This window comes from Chiloscyllium plagiosum, chromosome 9 (genome assembly GCF_004010195.1).
Source record: "Chiloscyllium plagiosum isolate BGI_BamShark_2017 chromosome 9, ASM401019v2, whole genome shotgun sequence".
NCBI lineage: Eukaryota > Metazoa > Chordata > Chondrichthyes > Orectolobiformes > Hemiscylliidae > Chiloscyllium > Chiloscyllium plagiosum.
The window spans coordinates 58,588,062-58,604,353 of NC_057718.1; the positions used below are offsets into that span (position 1 = coordinate 58,588,062).

The 16,292-nt window shown below is 42.2% G+C and overlaps 1 protein-coding gene across 2 annotated transcripts in view; it reads left to right on the forward strand.

Moving 5' to 3' along the window:
* Positions 1-16,292, forward strand: part of ccdc85a (coiled-coil domain containing 85A) — a 713,177-nt gene that overhangs the window by 503,716 nt on the left and 193,169 nt on the right. The window lies entirely within an intron of this gene.

Sequence of the window (16,292 nt, forward strand, 5' to 3'; positions counted from 1 at the left end):
TTTTCCCACATGCTGTGTCTTCCATATTGTTCTGCACAGTAAGCACTGATGCAAAATACTTGTTTAATATCTCTCCCATCTCCTGTGGTTCCACACAAAGGTCGCCTTGTTGATGTTTGAAGGACCGTATGCTCTCCCTAGTTAGCCTTTTGCCCTTACTGTATTTGTAGACTCCCTTTGGATTCTCCTTAACCATATTTGCTACAGCTATCTAATGTCCCCTTTTTGCCCTCCTGATTTCCCCCTTAAGTATACTCCTACTGCCTTTATATTCTTCTAAGGATACACTCGATCTATGCTGTCTATATCTGACATATGTTTCCTTCTTTTTCTTAACCAAACCCTCAATTTCTCCAGTCATCCAGCATTCCCTATACCTACCAACCTTATCTTTCACGCTAACAGGAATATACTGACTCTGGACTCTCGTTATCTCATTTTTGAAGTCTTCCTATTTTCCAGCTATCCTTTTACCTGCGAGCATTTGTATCTTGGAATATTAAGCTGCCAGTCCTGTCCATCCCTGAGCCATGTTTCTGTAATTGCTATGATATCCCAGTCTCATGTTCCTAACCATGCCCTGAGTTCATCTGCCTTCCCTGCTAGGCCCCTTGCATTGAAGTAAATGCAGTTTAATTTAAAGTAAGCACAAGCTAGGTAGGAGGAATGGATCACCACCACCTACAAACTTCCTTCCAAGTCAGTCACCATCCTGACTGGGAAGTATAGCACCATTCGTTCACTGTCACTGGCTCAAAGTCCTCGAGACCCTTTCTGACAATGCTGTCACTCATTCAATGAAGAAATTGTGTCACTGCTTGCCTTGCAAGCTAGAATGGTAGATTCCAGTTGCTGCTTATGCTCGGAGTCCAATCACTGAACCTGTGTCAAAGTGTGTTTTTTTTTGCAAGTCCCCATGACATCTGGATCCCATTGTGTTGCCATGCTGATTCCTTTGAATCCATTGATCTTTCCCAGCGCTGGTATGTATTTTTCTAAACGTATTCCTAATGTCTCCTCAAGAGACTATGGAGTGCAGGTTCATAGTTTCTTAAAAGCGGAAGTGCAGGTGGACAGGATTGTGAAGAAGGTATTTTGTTCTCTTCCCTTTATTGGTCAGTGAATTAAGTATGGGAGTTGGGAAGTCATGTTTTGGCTGTATAGGACATTAGTTAGGTCACATTTGGAATACTGGATTTAAACCTGGTCTGCTTGCTATAGGAAAGATGTTGTGAAACCTGAGAGGATTCAGAAAAGATTTACAAGGATGTTACCAGGGTTAGAAGGTTTGAGCCATAGAGACAGGCTAAATAGATTGGGACTATTTTCCATGGAGTGCTGGAGACTGAGAGGTGATCTTACAGTCGTTTATAAAATCATGAGAGGCATGGTTAGGATGAACAGCCAGGGTCGGTTCCCCAGGGAAGGAGAGTCCAAAACTGGAGGGCATATGTTTAAGGTGAGAGGGAAAAGATTTAAAAGGATGTAAGGGGCAACTTTTTCACGCAGAGGGTGGTGCATGAATAGAATTAGTTGCCAGAGGAGGTGGGGGAGGCTGGTACAATTAACTTTTAAAAGCCATAAGAATGGGTATATGAATAGGAAGGGGTTAGAGGGATATAAGCCAAATGCTGGCGAATGGGACTAGATTAATTTAGGATATCTAGTCACCATGGGCAAGTTGGACTGAGAGGTCTGTTTCCATGCTGTACATCTCCATGACACCAAGCGATCTTTTTTTTTCCCACTGTTTCTTGGCCAGTAGAGTTTTATAACTGGAACTGATTTAAATTGTGTGTTTTTTAATTTCAATCTCTTTGCAACACCCTGCAATCTGTCCATCAGCTACTTGAGAACCTGCTGTAAGAGTGGCAATAGAATCTCACATTCATTAAATATTATCCTTTAATTTTCTTTCTAGTTGTCGATAATGATAGTGTAAAGTTAACCAAAATGGAAGCTTGATGATACCCTTTACAAATGAATGTGTATGCTATCACTTCATATTCTTGCATCGTTTGCTTACTGAAACTAAATCGCTTGACTTTATTCATTTCTAGCAAAGTCCTGTTTCGGTTCCAGGGCTTTAACTTAATTGAGGTATGAATCTCTTTTAATAAAACATTGTTTTACTTTTATTATTGTTGAAAATAAAATTGAAAGCAAGTCAAGCTAACGATTATATACATTGTAACATAACTAATTAAATGTCCAGAAAAGAGAAATGCACATTGCAATCCATTTTATTGAAATTGGTCCTTGAAATGTAAGCAATTACTCCCATTTTAAAAGAATTCATAGACATTAAATTTAATAGAAATTAAGATTTAACTAAGTAATTCCACAAACTAATAACTGAAGTGTTGTATTAAAGCAGAAAGCCATGTATTATCTAAATCTGTAGCACAGTGACTCATTTATACATTTCGCGTGGAGATGTGCAGCATTTGGAGCTGCCTTCCTCCCATCTGTAATCTGCGAGATCTAGCTACTAAGGAAATAAAATGAAATGCAATAAAGAAAAGCCGTGGGAACACAATTCCTGCTGCAGCCCTTAAGATTAATGTACCGATCAATAACATCATTACCAGTGTCATACTTTGGCAGTAGTTCAGCAGTTGGTCCAAGTCTGTGATGATGTGTAGTCCTAAAGCTAATGATAAGTGCTGGCAACCAAGTGCCCACATCACAGTATCAAATGCATCATGGAATAATGGAAAAGTTCCCTTTGCGCTAAACTGAAGGTACTGGCCAGTTAGCTTTTATTGAAGAAATAGTATTTTAGTAAAATTGTTTGATCTCATTATTTTAAAAATACAGGGCTGGATTTTCAAAGAACTATTAATCTTCCTTTTTATAAAAGGAGAGAGCTTCGTGTTTCTAAAAGGAGATTCCATTCAGCAGCGTTCTGCAACTACAACAGTGACAACGTTGGAGGGCCAAGACTCGTTTAAAGTTCCACTCTGTTGACTGAATGATGAGCGTGGTATATAGTCTGAGAAAAGTAGTGAAACCAGAACCTGCAAACTCTGTTATTAACATGTGGGACCTTGTGCCAAAATTGGGAGAACTGTACAATAACTGAGTCACCATTGTCACACTTACCAAGTCATACTTTACATACAATGTCTCAGGCACACCGTCACACTCCCGTAAATATTCTGTGCCACCAGAGGTGGCATCACAGTGGTATACAGTCAGGATCGAGTTGCACTGAGAGTCCTTAACATTGACTCCAAGCCCCATAACGTGTCATGGTATCAGATCAAGGGTCAAGGTAATCCTGTTGATTACCACGGCTGACCACCATTCTCATATTTGAAGAAAATACTGAGGGCAGCAAGGGCTGAGAATGTGCTTTGAGTGGGGACTTCACTGTACATCACCAAGTAAGGCTCAGTAGCTCTACCACCGATCAAGCTGGCTGAGTCTCAGGGTACAGAAATGTTAGACTGGGTCTGAAACAAGCAGTTAAGGAACGAGTAAGGGAGAAAACAATCTACTTGAGCTCATCTTCCTCAATCTACTTGCCACAGACTCATCTGTCCATGACAGTATCGGTTGCAGTGACCACTAAATAGTAACTGTGGAGACAAATTTGCATCTTCACATTGGAAATGCACTCTATTGTGTGTGCATCAGAGGCACTGTGCTAAATGGGACAGACTTTGAATAGTTCTGGCAATCCTGGGAACCATGAGACACTGTGGGCCATCAGAAGCTGCAGACTTATATTCAACCACAATCTGTAACTTCATGGTGCAATTACCACTGTACCATTACCACCAACCCAGAAGATCAACCCTGGTGCAATGGAGCTTGCAGGAAAGCATGCCAGAAGGAGCACTAGACATCCAAATTAAAGGTATTAAGCCGGTGAAAATATACCCAAGGGTTACTTGCATGTCAAGCAGCAAAAGCAGCATTGACTGAGCAATCCCCCATCCAATGCATCAGATCCAAGCTTTGCAGTTCTGTCACATCCAGTCATGAATGGTGATGCAGAACAACTAAAAGGAAGATGCAATTCCACAAATCTTCTAATCCACCGTAATTGGGGAGCAGCACACTAGTGCAAAAGGCAAGCCTGAGGTCTATGCAGCCAGAGGGGCCAAGTGGATAATCCATCTTGGTGCCCCTCAGGTCCCCAGCATCATAGATGCAAGCTTTAAACCACGATACATTCCATGTGATGTTAAGGAACAGTTGAAGGCATTGTATACTACCATGTGTATGGTTCCTAACAACATTTCAGAAATGGAATGGAAGACTTATGCTCCAGAACTATATGTGCCCCTACCAAGCTCTTCCAATACAGCTACAACACTGATATCCACTCGGCAAAGTGGAAAATTGCCTCAATATGTCCTGTCCCCAAAAATGTAGGACACATCCAGCCATGTTTCCTGCCAATTATCAGGAAAGGAATGGAAGGGGTCATTGACAGGGCTATCAGTGGCACCTGCTCCACAATAACCTGCTCACTGAGGCCCAGCTTAGGTTCTGCCGTCAACACTCAGCCCCTGACCTTGGCCCAAATGTGGATTAAAGAGCTGAACTTCAGACATGAGGTGGGAATAACTTTCCTTGACATCAAGGCAACATTTGACTGAGTATAGCAACATTGAGCCCAAGCAACACAGGAGTCAATGGGAATCAAGGAATCAAGGAATCACTGTTGGTTGGGGTTATAACTAGAAGAAAGGAAAATCCTTGTAGTTGTTAGAGGTCAGTCATGTCATTCCGAAGTCTTTGTTGCAGGATATTGTCCTAGATCCAACTATCTTCAGTTGCTTCATCCTTCCTTCCTGCATTAGGTTCAAAGGATAGATATTCATTGATTGTTCCATTCAAAACTCCTCAGATACTGAAGCAACCAATACTCTTTACAGCAACACCTGGGCTCTGTCCAGGTTCAGGCTGTTAAATGGCAAGTAACAATTGTTCCATGAGAGTCATTGACCATCTCCAACAAAAGACAATCTAACCATCCACCTCTAGATATTCAATGGCATTACCATCATTATTATCAAAAGATTTTTTAAAGTCTAAACATCCAGTATCCACTATGCTACCTTCATTCATCAAAGTATAATCACTGCAAAGAATTTGATTAGGTCAGTAAGACATGAATTTATTTATCATAAGAATTGGTGCATGATCTTAATCACTTCTTTACTGTAAGAATGTTTGTGCAGTTCACCCCTAATGACTCTTACTACCAACTGCTCAACATTGATATCAAGCTCATCGGCATATCATTTCCTGATTCTGTCTTCATTTTTTCAACATCCTAGTGTTTACCATTGCCCAGAAAGTAAACTGGACTAGTGATATTAATACTGTGGCTATTAAAACAAGGATAGGGATTGGAATTTCCGATGTAAATAATGTACTTCCTGACACCCTAAACCAGCATTCACAATCACAAGTCAGAAGTGAGATGGAACATTGCGACTGCCAGATAATTGTGACTCCAGCAATATTCAGAAAGTTCAACACCATTTAGGACAAAGCAATCCATCCATCACCTTTGATATTCACTTCCTCCACAGTGGGAGCAGAGAATACCATCAACAAAATGCGCTACAGCTATGGTTTGGAGAGGAATTTGCAGGTGGTAGTTTCCCATGCAATATATTGCCCATGTCCTTCTAGATCGTGGGTTTGGAAGGTACTATTGGAGAAACTTTGGCGAGTTACTACATTACATACTGTAGATAGTACATGCTGCTACCACTGAGTATCAGAGGTGCAGGGAATTAATATTGATAATAGTAATTAGGGTGTCAGTTAAGCAGCTTGCTTTAGCCTGTCCTGTGTGAGGCTTTTTGAGGGTTGTTAGAACTGCACCCATCCAGAGAAGTGAGATATGTTTTATCACACTCTTGACTTGTGCCTTGTACATAGTAGACAGGCTTTGGGGAGTCAAGAAAATAATTACTTGGTGCAAGAGTCCTAGCTTTTGATCTGCTCTTGTAGCCACTGTAGTTATATACCAGTACAGTACAGTTTCTGGTGAAAGTTAACCCCCAAGCTGTTGATAGTGGAGGGATTCTGTGATAGTAATGCCAGCTGCTTCATCAATAACCTTACCTCTACCATTAAGTTAGAAGAGCAGATGTTTCTGTGACCAGTATCAATTATGACTCCTCACATCGTATTGTAGATCTTATAGATGGTGTATATACTACTGTTCCTGAATGTTGGTAGTTGAAAGTGAGTATTTCTGGATGTTGTGCCAGTCAAACAATCTGCTTTGGCCTGGATGTATCGAGCTTCCTGAGTGTTGTTTGAGTTGCACCCAAGCAGGAAAGTGGGAAATATTCTACCACATTCTTGACTTCTGCCTTGTAAATGATGGACAGGCTTTGGAGATTTAGGAGGTGAGTTATTCGTCACAGAATTCCTAGCCTTAGACCTACTCTTGTAACCTCAATAGTTAAATGGGTAATCCAGTTCTGTTTCTGGTCAATAATAACCCCAGAATGTTGATAGTAGGTGATTCAGTGATGGTAATGCCATTGAATATCAGGGAAGATGTTAGATTCTCCCTTGTTGAAAACTGTTTTGCTTGAGATGCCTATCACATGGCATTTGTGTGTCATGAATTTTACTTGTTACTTGTCAGTTCAAACCTGTATGATGTCCAGGTCTTTCTACACAGGGACAAGAACTGCATCCATATCTAATAAGTAGTAAATAGTGCTGAATATTGCACATTCATCAGCGAACATCACCACCTCTGACCTTATAATGGAGGGAAGATCACTGATGAAACAGCAGAAAAAGATAGGGCCTAGAACTCTACCCCAAGGGACATCAGAGGAGATGCCCTGGAACTAAGATTACTGACTTCCAACAATCACAACTATCTTCCTTTGAGCTAGGTATAACTCCAACCTGTAGAGAGTTTTCTTCATGATACTCACTGACTCCAGTTTTTATTTTTTTTTAGATTACATTACAATGTGGAAACAGGCCCTTTGGCCCAACAAGTCCACACCGACCCGCCGAAGCGCAACCCACCCATACCCCTACATTTACCCCATACCTAACACTACGGGCAATTTAGCATGGCCAATTCACCTGACCTGCACATCTTTTGGATTGTGGGAGGAAACCGGAGCACCCGGAGGAAACCCACACAGACACGGGGAGAACGTGCAAACTCCACACAGTCAGTCGCCTGAGGCGGGAATTGAACCCGGGTCTCTGGCGCTGCGAGGCAGCAGTGCTAACCACTGTGCCACCGTGCCGCCCACCGCATCGAGGGCCCCTCGATGCCATGCTCCTTGGTGCTAGTCTCATTTTGCTGTGGGCTATTTTCTTAGAAACTTTGAAATTATTTCAGAATAAATTTGATCACTCCTTGAGTATAAAGCATGTGCAGTTATTTTTGACTGCAGTTGGAAAAGACATTACCGATAAAGACCATCATGCTGCAGTAGCCATGAAAAGCCATGAAGTCTCTAGAGGAGAGTGCCATTTAAGGGAAGCCAGGGCACAGCTACTTTCAAAGGACCTGTTATAATTTAGGAAGTCTCTCATGGGGGAAATAAAGAGCACAGAATTCCAGCAGGACAACTTGAGAATAGACTGTAAAATGGATGGATATACTAACACTAGGAGTTTGTTCTTCTTCTCTTCCCAGTCCAGATCATTGGGCTGAATCCAACATTTTTTTTTTAACTTTGAAGTTGAGTCAAACTTCTTGAGGAAGAATTGTCACTGTTAAGGTTAGAGTGGTGCTAGAAAAGCACAGCAGGTCAAGCAACTTCTGAGGAGCAGGAAAATCGATGTTTCAGGCAAACGCCCATTCCTGATGAAAGGACTTTTGCCCAAAACGTTGATTTTCCTGCTCCTCAGATGCTGCCTGCCTGCTGTGCTTTTCCAGCACCACTTTAATCTTGACTCTAATCTCCAGCATCTGCAGTACCCTCGTCCGCTGAAGGATTGTCACCACCTAGTCGGGCAGGTTTTCTCATCATAAGTTACCAAACTCAGCTCATTAATAAACAATCATTTTTCCATGGCACTCTGAAATCCAAATACCATCCTGTCTTACCACACACTGTTCTCAGAACAGCAGATGTTCCAAAATTTACCAGCCAGTGTGCAGAGCGTAAGTGTTAATTGATGTGTCATGTTGGTTCTCAGAGGCTGGCATATATCAAGTGCCATTGTCTGTGGATGTGGGCTGTGTGCGGCCAGTACTCTGAACAGTTAATGCCTGGCTTCCAGCATGGGGTTTGTTCAGAGCAAGCGATGAATGCAATCAGCCAGGAGCTCATTCTGCTTTGCGTTCTCCCAATGTTGAGCTTGTTGTGTGAGTCTGGTAGGTGTATGAATTTTGATGGCATGAGTTGGGCTGTTACCAAAGTGTTTAGCAAAATCACTGTCATTTGAAAACTAGCTGCTGACGAGACAGAATCTGATCACATCACTTATGAGAACCATAAAAGATAGTGCAAGTTGTTCCGAACATGAAGATGGGCCTCTCAGCCCTTGTCATCCAATAACTTACCAATAGCCCATGTCAATCAGATACACCGAGTATGCCTGTGAATGAAAGGATCAAGATTAAGGGGTCACAAATTGAAAGTAATTTGCAATAACAGCAAAAACAATATGAGAAAAGGTTTTCTCGCGCAGCAAGTGGTTAGGGTTTGACCTTGAATGTACTGCCTGAGGAGTGGTCGATCGAAACAGGTTCATTTGATGCATTTAAAGGCAGTTTGCATGTCTTTAGTAAAGAAAAAATGTACAGGATCACAGGGAGAAATTTGGAAACTGGGACTAATGAAATGTTGATCTGAAGAGGTAGTGCAGACAGAATAGGCTGAATGGCCTCCTTTTGAGCTGTAATAATTCTGTTTATCTCTATAAACTATTGATTCTTAGGATCTTGCTCTACAGGTAAAAGTAATAATAAAGCTCCCTAGTTCTCATCATAAATTATTACTTAGCATTGGTCCACTGACTTTTGTTCTTTAATGTAAAGTGATAAGAGGCATCATCTTGTAAGTGGGAATTACGATAGAAATGCAAGTCGTTATTGTGGCTGTTGTACTCCTCAACAGCCTTTTGTGCTTTTGCAGCAGTTAATGGTTTCATTTGGCTAACTATATTAGTGCTGCTGTAACAAATCTAGGTGCTACTTCTAACTTGATTCACATTTGTAGGTTTCGATATGTTTACAACCTATACTTAGCTGTAGATATCTGGGCTGCTTGGTTTAATATGTCTCTTGAGTTCAGAGACATTTTTGAGGTTATCTGTGATTGCTTCAGATATATGACCTTACAATTCACCATCAAAGAGAAAAGGAGCTTGATTCTTAGTTTTTCACTCTTCCATCACAGAAAGCATTTTTCCATCCTCTCCATGCAATGTATGGGGCACTGCAGATCTTCAATTTATATTTGCTTTCTCCAGCACACAAAACCCAGCATTAGACAATTGAAGTTGGGGTGTTGTTTGGTCAATTTGACTAATAATAAACACCCAGGAGAACTGCAAAATCTGAAGGCTGTGAAAAGCATGGCTGTGAGAAGGATAGAATATAGGAGAATTGAAATAAGCATTATCTTGAAGCCAGAAAAGTGATGTTATATATCATTATTTATATATCATTGCTATGTAGCTGCATTGGTAAAAACATGTAAGACTGATTATGACTATTTAACTTTATGTTTACCTTCATGTGAGGTGAAGCAACCATTTATATCAACTCCAGGACTTGGTGCCGAGGGCGACCGAAGCACACCCAGCAATAGTGAAACAATTAAAATTGATGATGCCCCAGGAAGCAGAACTAAATTAGAGTCGATATCTTGGAGGGTTCTAAGGTTGAAGAAAATGGCAGAAATAGGGAATGGAAGGGTCGTGGAGAGATTTGAAAACAGGGATAATGATATAATGGTATTATTGCTGGACTGTTAATCCAGAGGCCCAGATAATGTTCTACGGACCTGTGTTTAAATGGTGGATGGTGAAATTGGAATTGAGAGTCTAATGATGACCATGAAGTCATTATTGATTGTCAGGAAAAGCCTATCTGGTTTACTATTGCTCTTTAGGGAAGGAAACTGCCATCCGTACCTGGTCTGACCTACATATAACTCTAGCACCATTGTGCTAGATTCTCAGTTGCCCTCTTGGCAATTAGGGATGGGCAATGAACGCTGGTCTAGCCAATGATGTCCACATCCTGAGAATGAATTAAAAAAAAACGTATCTGGAGAGAGCGAGAGAGAAGATCCATCCTGACTTGTCAGATCAACCTCCGTTGAAGGGAGCCAGTCGTATGTCAGAGCGGAGGGAGATTCCAATGCCCCAGTTCAAACATGCAGGTAATATCCTTTCTCAAATGGATTGAGCTCAGTAAAGAGTAAATATTGTGGGAATTTGGGTAGTGCTCACATGGTGTTTTTAATAAGTTTTATTTTATTAATAAAATTGATTTGAACTGCAAACCGAATTCTATGTCCCTTTGCCTCACTAACAAGAGTACTTGGTAAAAGTGTTTTTAATACATAAGCTAGTCAAAGTGTCCAAAGCATGGACCAGACTGTTCTATATTGTTTCCTCCATATATTTGTATTGACAGCATCTCGTTGATAAATGAGAGAAAAGAAGTGACATGGAAAGGCATGTTTTGGAAATTATCTTTCTCATAACCTCTTCAACCTCTGGCTGTACAAAAACAATTTAGTCAGTGACTTTTATAATGATAGCTTAATGATAATCAAATCTTACTCTGCAAACTTCTGGTAACAGCAATGCAACAAATGACTAGATATAGAAATGGAACATGTTGGAAACACAGCATTTGAGAGAAGAGTTAATAGCTTGGAAATTTGGTTCAAGGGTGATAATGTTTAGTTCTGACATAATTTATATTCAAATCCCAATATTCATTTGAAAACAAAAGTGCTGGGTACCACAGCAGTTTAGGCAGCATCTGAGGAGAATGAGGAAGGTAATGTTTCAATTCTAGATGACTCTTCATCAAAGCTGCCTGATCCACTGTAACTTCCGGCAGATTTCAGTGTAGATTCCAGCATCTGCAGTAATTTGCTCCTCCTAATAATCATTTGTTCATTTGAGACTTCGACCTAAAAAGATAACGGGACAATCTAATGCAGTAACCAAGGAACTTTACTTAGGTTGTAAGTAATGCCTATTACAGCACTACAATATTTATAGGTTATAAGTAATACCTATTAAAGCAGGGCAGCAAGTTTATGGGAGTACCACAACCTCTGTTTTCCAGTTCAGCAATTTGACATCCAATCTCTGATTTTTTTTTTCAGTGCCTCAAGGGACTTCCACTTTCACTTGTTGGCAGGATAAGTTCAAATTTCTCACGCACATTAGTCACTGAAAGCTGTCCCCTATTAACACCTTGCAAACCATAATCCACAGCATGACCAATTTCATCAGGATATTCTGATTCACCTAGACTAAGCAAGGCAGATTGCTAATTGGTTTAAAGGATACATGATCAAACTTTAATTGGCTTTTGAGGGTGATGGATATTGATTGATATCACCTAATACTTTTTGCATATCTGCTTCCTGAAGTTGTTGATAACCCATGGGTCCATGCTTTCTGTTATTTTTATTATTGTCACTTTACTAAGATAATAGCATAATATGAACTGTTGTTTATCTCGTCAAGAAAATGAGAGGCATTTGCAGTCAAGACCCAATGATTGATTTTTTTTGTTTATTCATTTTGTGGGATGTGGGCAACTAGGGCTGGCCAGCATTTAATGCCCTTCCCTCGTTAAAGCACAAATTGGGAAGGGCATTACATCCTGGCCAGCCATAGTTGCTCTTGAGAAGGTGATGGTGTTATGAAGTTGAAGGTATGTACTGTACCTTTAAGAGAATGAATACTGGTTGGAACTGAGAGCTTGCAAGCACCTGTCATATGACTAACTAGCAGTCTCAGAGTGTACTGGAAAATTAAAAATATGTAACATTTGGCTATGAAATGGATACCTAAATTGGTTGCTGTTTTCACAACAATTGGAATTTAATCACTCAGTTTAAATTATGCCCTAGTTTATTAAAACCCAATTGTGTTTATGCCCCAGGATACTAAAACACACTCAGTTTAAATTATGCCGGAGGATACTAAAATCCAATCGCATTTGAATTTATTGTTTTTGCCAACATCAAACCAGTGAGATGATCCAATGTTGGGGGCATAAAAAGGTAGGTAGTTTGAAAGTCACACAGAGTAACTGCCAGCGAGAGAGTAACTGCCTTTGAAACACTCTCTATGAAACATACCTTTTCAAATGAAACATATTCGCAGTGGGGAGTGGTGCCGGTGGAACTATGGAAGGTAGACTGTTCCACATAACCAACAAAGAGACAAGCATAACTGAGGCCCATGTGGGTGACCATGGCTACCTCCTTCGTCTGAAGGAAGTGGGAGGATTCAAAGAAGAAATTGTTGAGGGTGAGGACCAGTTTAGTCAAGCGAATAAGAGGGTCAGTGGAAGGGTACTACTGGGGACATTGAGAGAGGAAGAAATGGAGGGGTTGGAAGCCCTGATCATCGCGGATGGAGGTGTAAAGGGACTGGATGTCCATGGTGAAGATGAAGCATTAGGGGTCAGGGAAACGGAAGTCTTGGAGGAGGTAGAGGGCGTAGGTGGTGTCCCGAATGTATGTGGGGAGTTCCTGGACTAGGGGGGACAGTATTGAGGTATGTGGAGATGAATTCAGTGGGGTAGGAGCAGGCTGAGACGATAGGTCAGTCGGGGTAGTCAGGCTTGTGGATCTTGGGTAGGAGGTAGAACCGCTCCCCACCTTTTCCTCGCTACATTGATGACTGCATCGATGCCACTTCATGCTCTCATGAGGAGGTTGAACAGTTCATCAACTTCACTAACACATTCCACCCCGACCTTAAATTCATCTGGACCATCTCTGACACCTCTCTCCCCTTCCTGGACTTCTCCATCTCCATCAACAGTGACCAACTCAACACTGACATTTTCTACAAACACACCGACTCCCACAGATACCCTGGTCCCTGCAAAGATGCTATCCCTTATTCCCAATTCCTTCGCCTCTGCTACATCTGCTCCTAGGAGGACCAGTTCCATCACAGAACACACCAGATGGCCTCCTTCTTTAAAGACTACAATTTCCCCTCCCAAATGGTTGATGATGCCTTCCAGTGAATCTCATCCAATTTCCACAATTCCACCCTTGAACCCCACCCTTCCAACTGCAACAAGGACAGAACCCCCCCCAGTCCTCACCTTCCACCCTAACAACCTCTGTGTGTATGATATCATTCTCCACCATTTCTGCCACCTGCAAACGGACCCCAACCACCAGAGATATATTTTCCTCCCCACCTCTATCCACTTTCCGTAAAGACCATTCCCTCTGCTACTCCCTCATCAGGTCCACGCCCCCACCAACTGACCCTTCCGGCTCCTTCTCCTGCCACTGCAAGAATTGCAAAACCTGCCCCCACATCTCCCCTCTCACCTCCGTCTAAGGCCGCAAAGGCACCTTCCACATCCTTCAGAGTTTTACCTGCACTTCCACACGTCATTTACTGTATCTGGTGCTCCCGATGTGGTCTCCTGTACATTGGGGAGAGAGGCTGTCCACTCACAGAGTGCTTCAGAAAACATCTCCGAGACACCTGCACCAACCAACCCCACCGCCCTGTGGCCGAACACTTCAAATCCCCCTTCCACTCTGCCAAGGATATGCAGGTCCTGGGCCTCCTCCAACGCCACTCCCTTACCACCCAATGCCTGGAGGAAGAACACCTCAACTTCTACCTTGGGACCCTCCAACCCCATGGCAACAATGTGGATTTTACCAGCTCCCTCATTTCCCCGCCACCCACCTTACCCCAGTTCCAACCTTCCAGCTGAGGACCATCCTCATGACCTGTTCCATCTGTCCATCTTCTTTCCCACCTATCTGCACCACCCTCCCCTCTGACCAAACACCTTTACCCCCACCTCCATCCACCTATTGCACTCTCAGCTACCTTCCCCTCCGGCCCACCCCCTCCCATTTATCTTTCCACCCCCTAGGCTGCCTGCTTCATTCCTGATGAAGGGCTTTTGCCTGAAACATTCTCGGATGCTGCCTGACCTGCTGTGATTTTCCAGCACCACACTCTTAACTGTCTAATCTCCAGCATCTGCAGTACTCACTTTCGCCTAGATTATGAGGTAAAGTGAGCTCTCTGGGTGTTTGGTTCAATTAACAGAGGGGTTCACCATTGTGTCGTAACAATGGTGAGTTACCTTCTTGAACCACTGCAGTCCACTTGCTGTGAGTTGACCCACAATGCCATTCGGGAGGGAATTCCAGGTTTTTGACCCAGCAACAGTGAAGGAACAGCGATATATTTCCAAGTCAGGATGGTGAGTCACTTGGAGAAGAACTTTAAGGTGGTGATGTTACCATATATCTGCTGACCTTATTTTTATAGGTGGTCATGGGTTTGGAAATTGCTGTCTGAGGATCTTTGGTGAATTTCTGTAGTGCATCTTGTCTCTAGTACACACTGCTGCTGCTGAGCATTGGTGATGGAGGGAGTGGATGCTTGTTGATGTAGTGCCAATCAATTGGACTGCTTTGTCCTGAATGGTGTCAAGCTTCTTGAGTGATTTTGGGGCTGCACTCATCCAGGCTAGTGGAGAGTATTCCTTTACATTTCTGACTTGTGCCTTGTAGATAGCGTACAGGCTTTGAGGGGGTCAGGAGGTGAGTTACTCGCCACAGTATTCCTAGCTTCTGACCTGATTTTGTAGCCATTGTGTTTGTTATGCATCCAGTTGAGTTTCTGATCAATGATAACTCCCAGAATGTTGATAGTGGGGGATTCAGAGATGGTAACACTATTGAATGCCAAGGGACAGTAGTTAGATTGTCTCTTATTGGTGATGGTGTGGCATTTGTGTGGCACGAATGTTACTTGCTACTTGTCAGCCTGGATATTGTCCAGATCTTATTGTATTTGAACATGGACTGCTTCAATATCTGAGGAGTCACGAATGGTTCTGAACGTTGTGCAATCATCGGTGAACATTCCCCCTTCTAACCTTATGGTGGAGGGAAGATCATTGGCAAAGCAGCTGAAGATGGTTGGGCTTAGGATACTCCCTGAGGAACTCCTGCAGATATTTCCTGGAGCTAAGACGATTGATCTCCAACAAGCATGACCATCTTCATATGCGTCAGGTATGACTCCAACCACCGAAGAGATTGCCCCGTGATATCCATTGATTCAGTTTTGTGAGAGCTCCTTGATGCCACCCTCGGTCTAACGCAGCCTTGATGCAAAAGTCTGTCACTCTCATCTCACCACTGGATATCTTTGAGCTTTTGTATCAATCTTCACTGAATTTAGTGAAGTTCCCATTAAATCAGTTATCACTGACCATTTTCTGTTCCCTTAATGTCAGCTGTTATCTAAATAATTTTGGTTTAGCCGCATTTGGATTCTGGGTAATCCAAGATGGAGGACGGGAAAACTTTCTGGCTGTAAGAGCTGCTCCTTTTTTGAGGTATGTTAGGTGTTGGAGGTGATTTCCTCGAATTCCAGGAGCAGCAATTACTGTTTTACATGCTGTTGCACTGTTTGGGAACTTTGGAAAAAAAAAGTCAAAACAACAGCAGTTTAAAAGGGAGAAGAGCAGATAAAGGAAGCACATGGTGAGGACAGTGCAGGAGAGAGAGAGGGAGAGAGAAAACATGCACAGTTACCGTCTTTGCTGTTTGAATTCATGTATTGCTGGACATCGGAGGGCATCTGGGAAAATTAACAAATAGTGAAATTCACAACTAATCTTGGAGGAACTGTTGGGCGAAGTTCACAGCACAGAATCAGATAAGTTAATTGTTGTTTTAAGTCTGTCCAAGAGAAAGGCTGCAGTAGATTCTTTCTTGATTATATGTTTTTGGAGATAAGTCTCTTGATCAAACTTAAAATATAAGCCATAGCTATTAATTTAACCTGGGGCAGTGTTTGTAGAGGAATAAGACGGTGTTACTTTCTGGGTCTGTAGATTGTGAAAGAGCAAAAATGGCCTTTGCAGTGATATGTACTTCTTGTCAGATGTGGGAGTTTAAAGAGAGTTTAAGGGTTACTGCAGATTATATCTGCCATAAATGCTTTTGCATGCGAATCTTATAAGATCGAGCGGATCGGTTGGAGAGATAGATAGAAGCGATGAGGAATTTGCAACAGCAGCAGTATGTGATGGATGGCAGTTATAGGAAGGGGGGAAA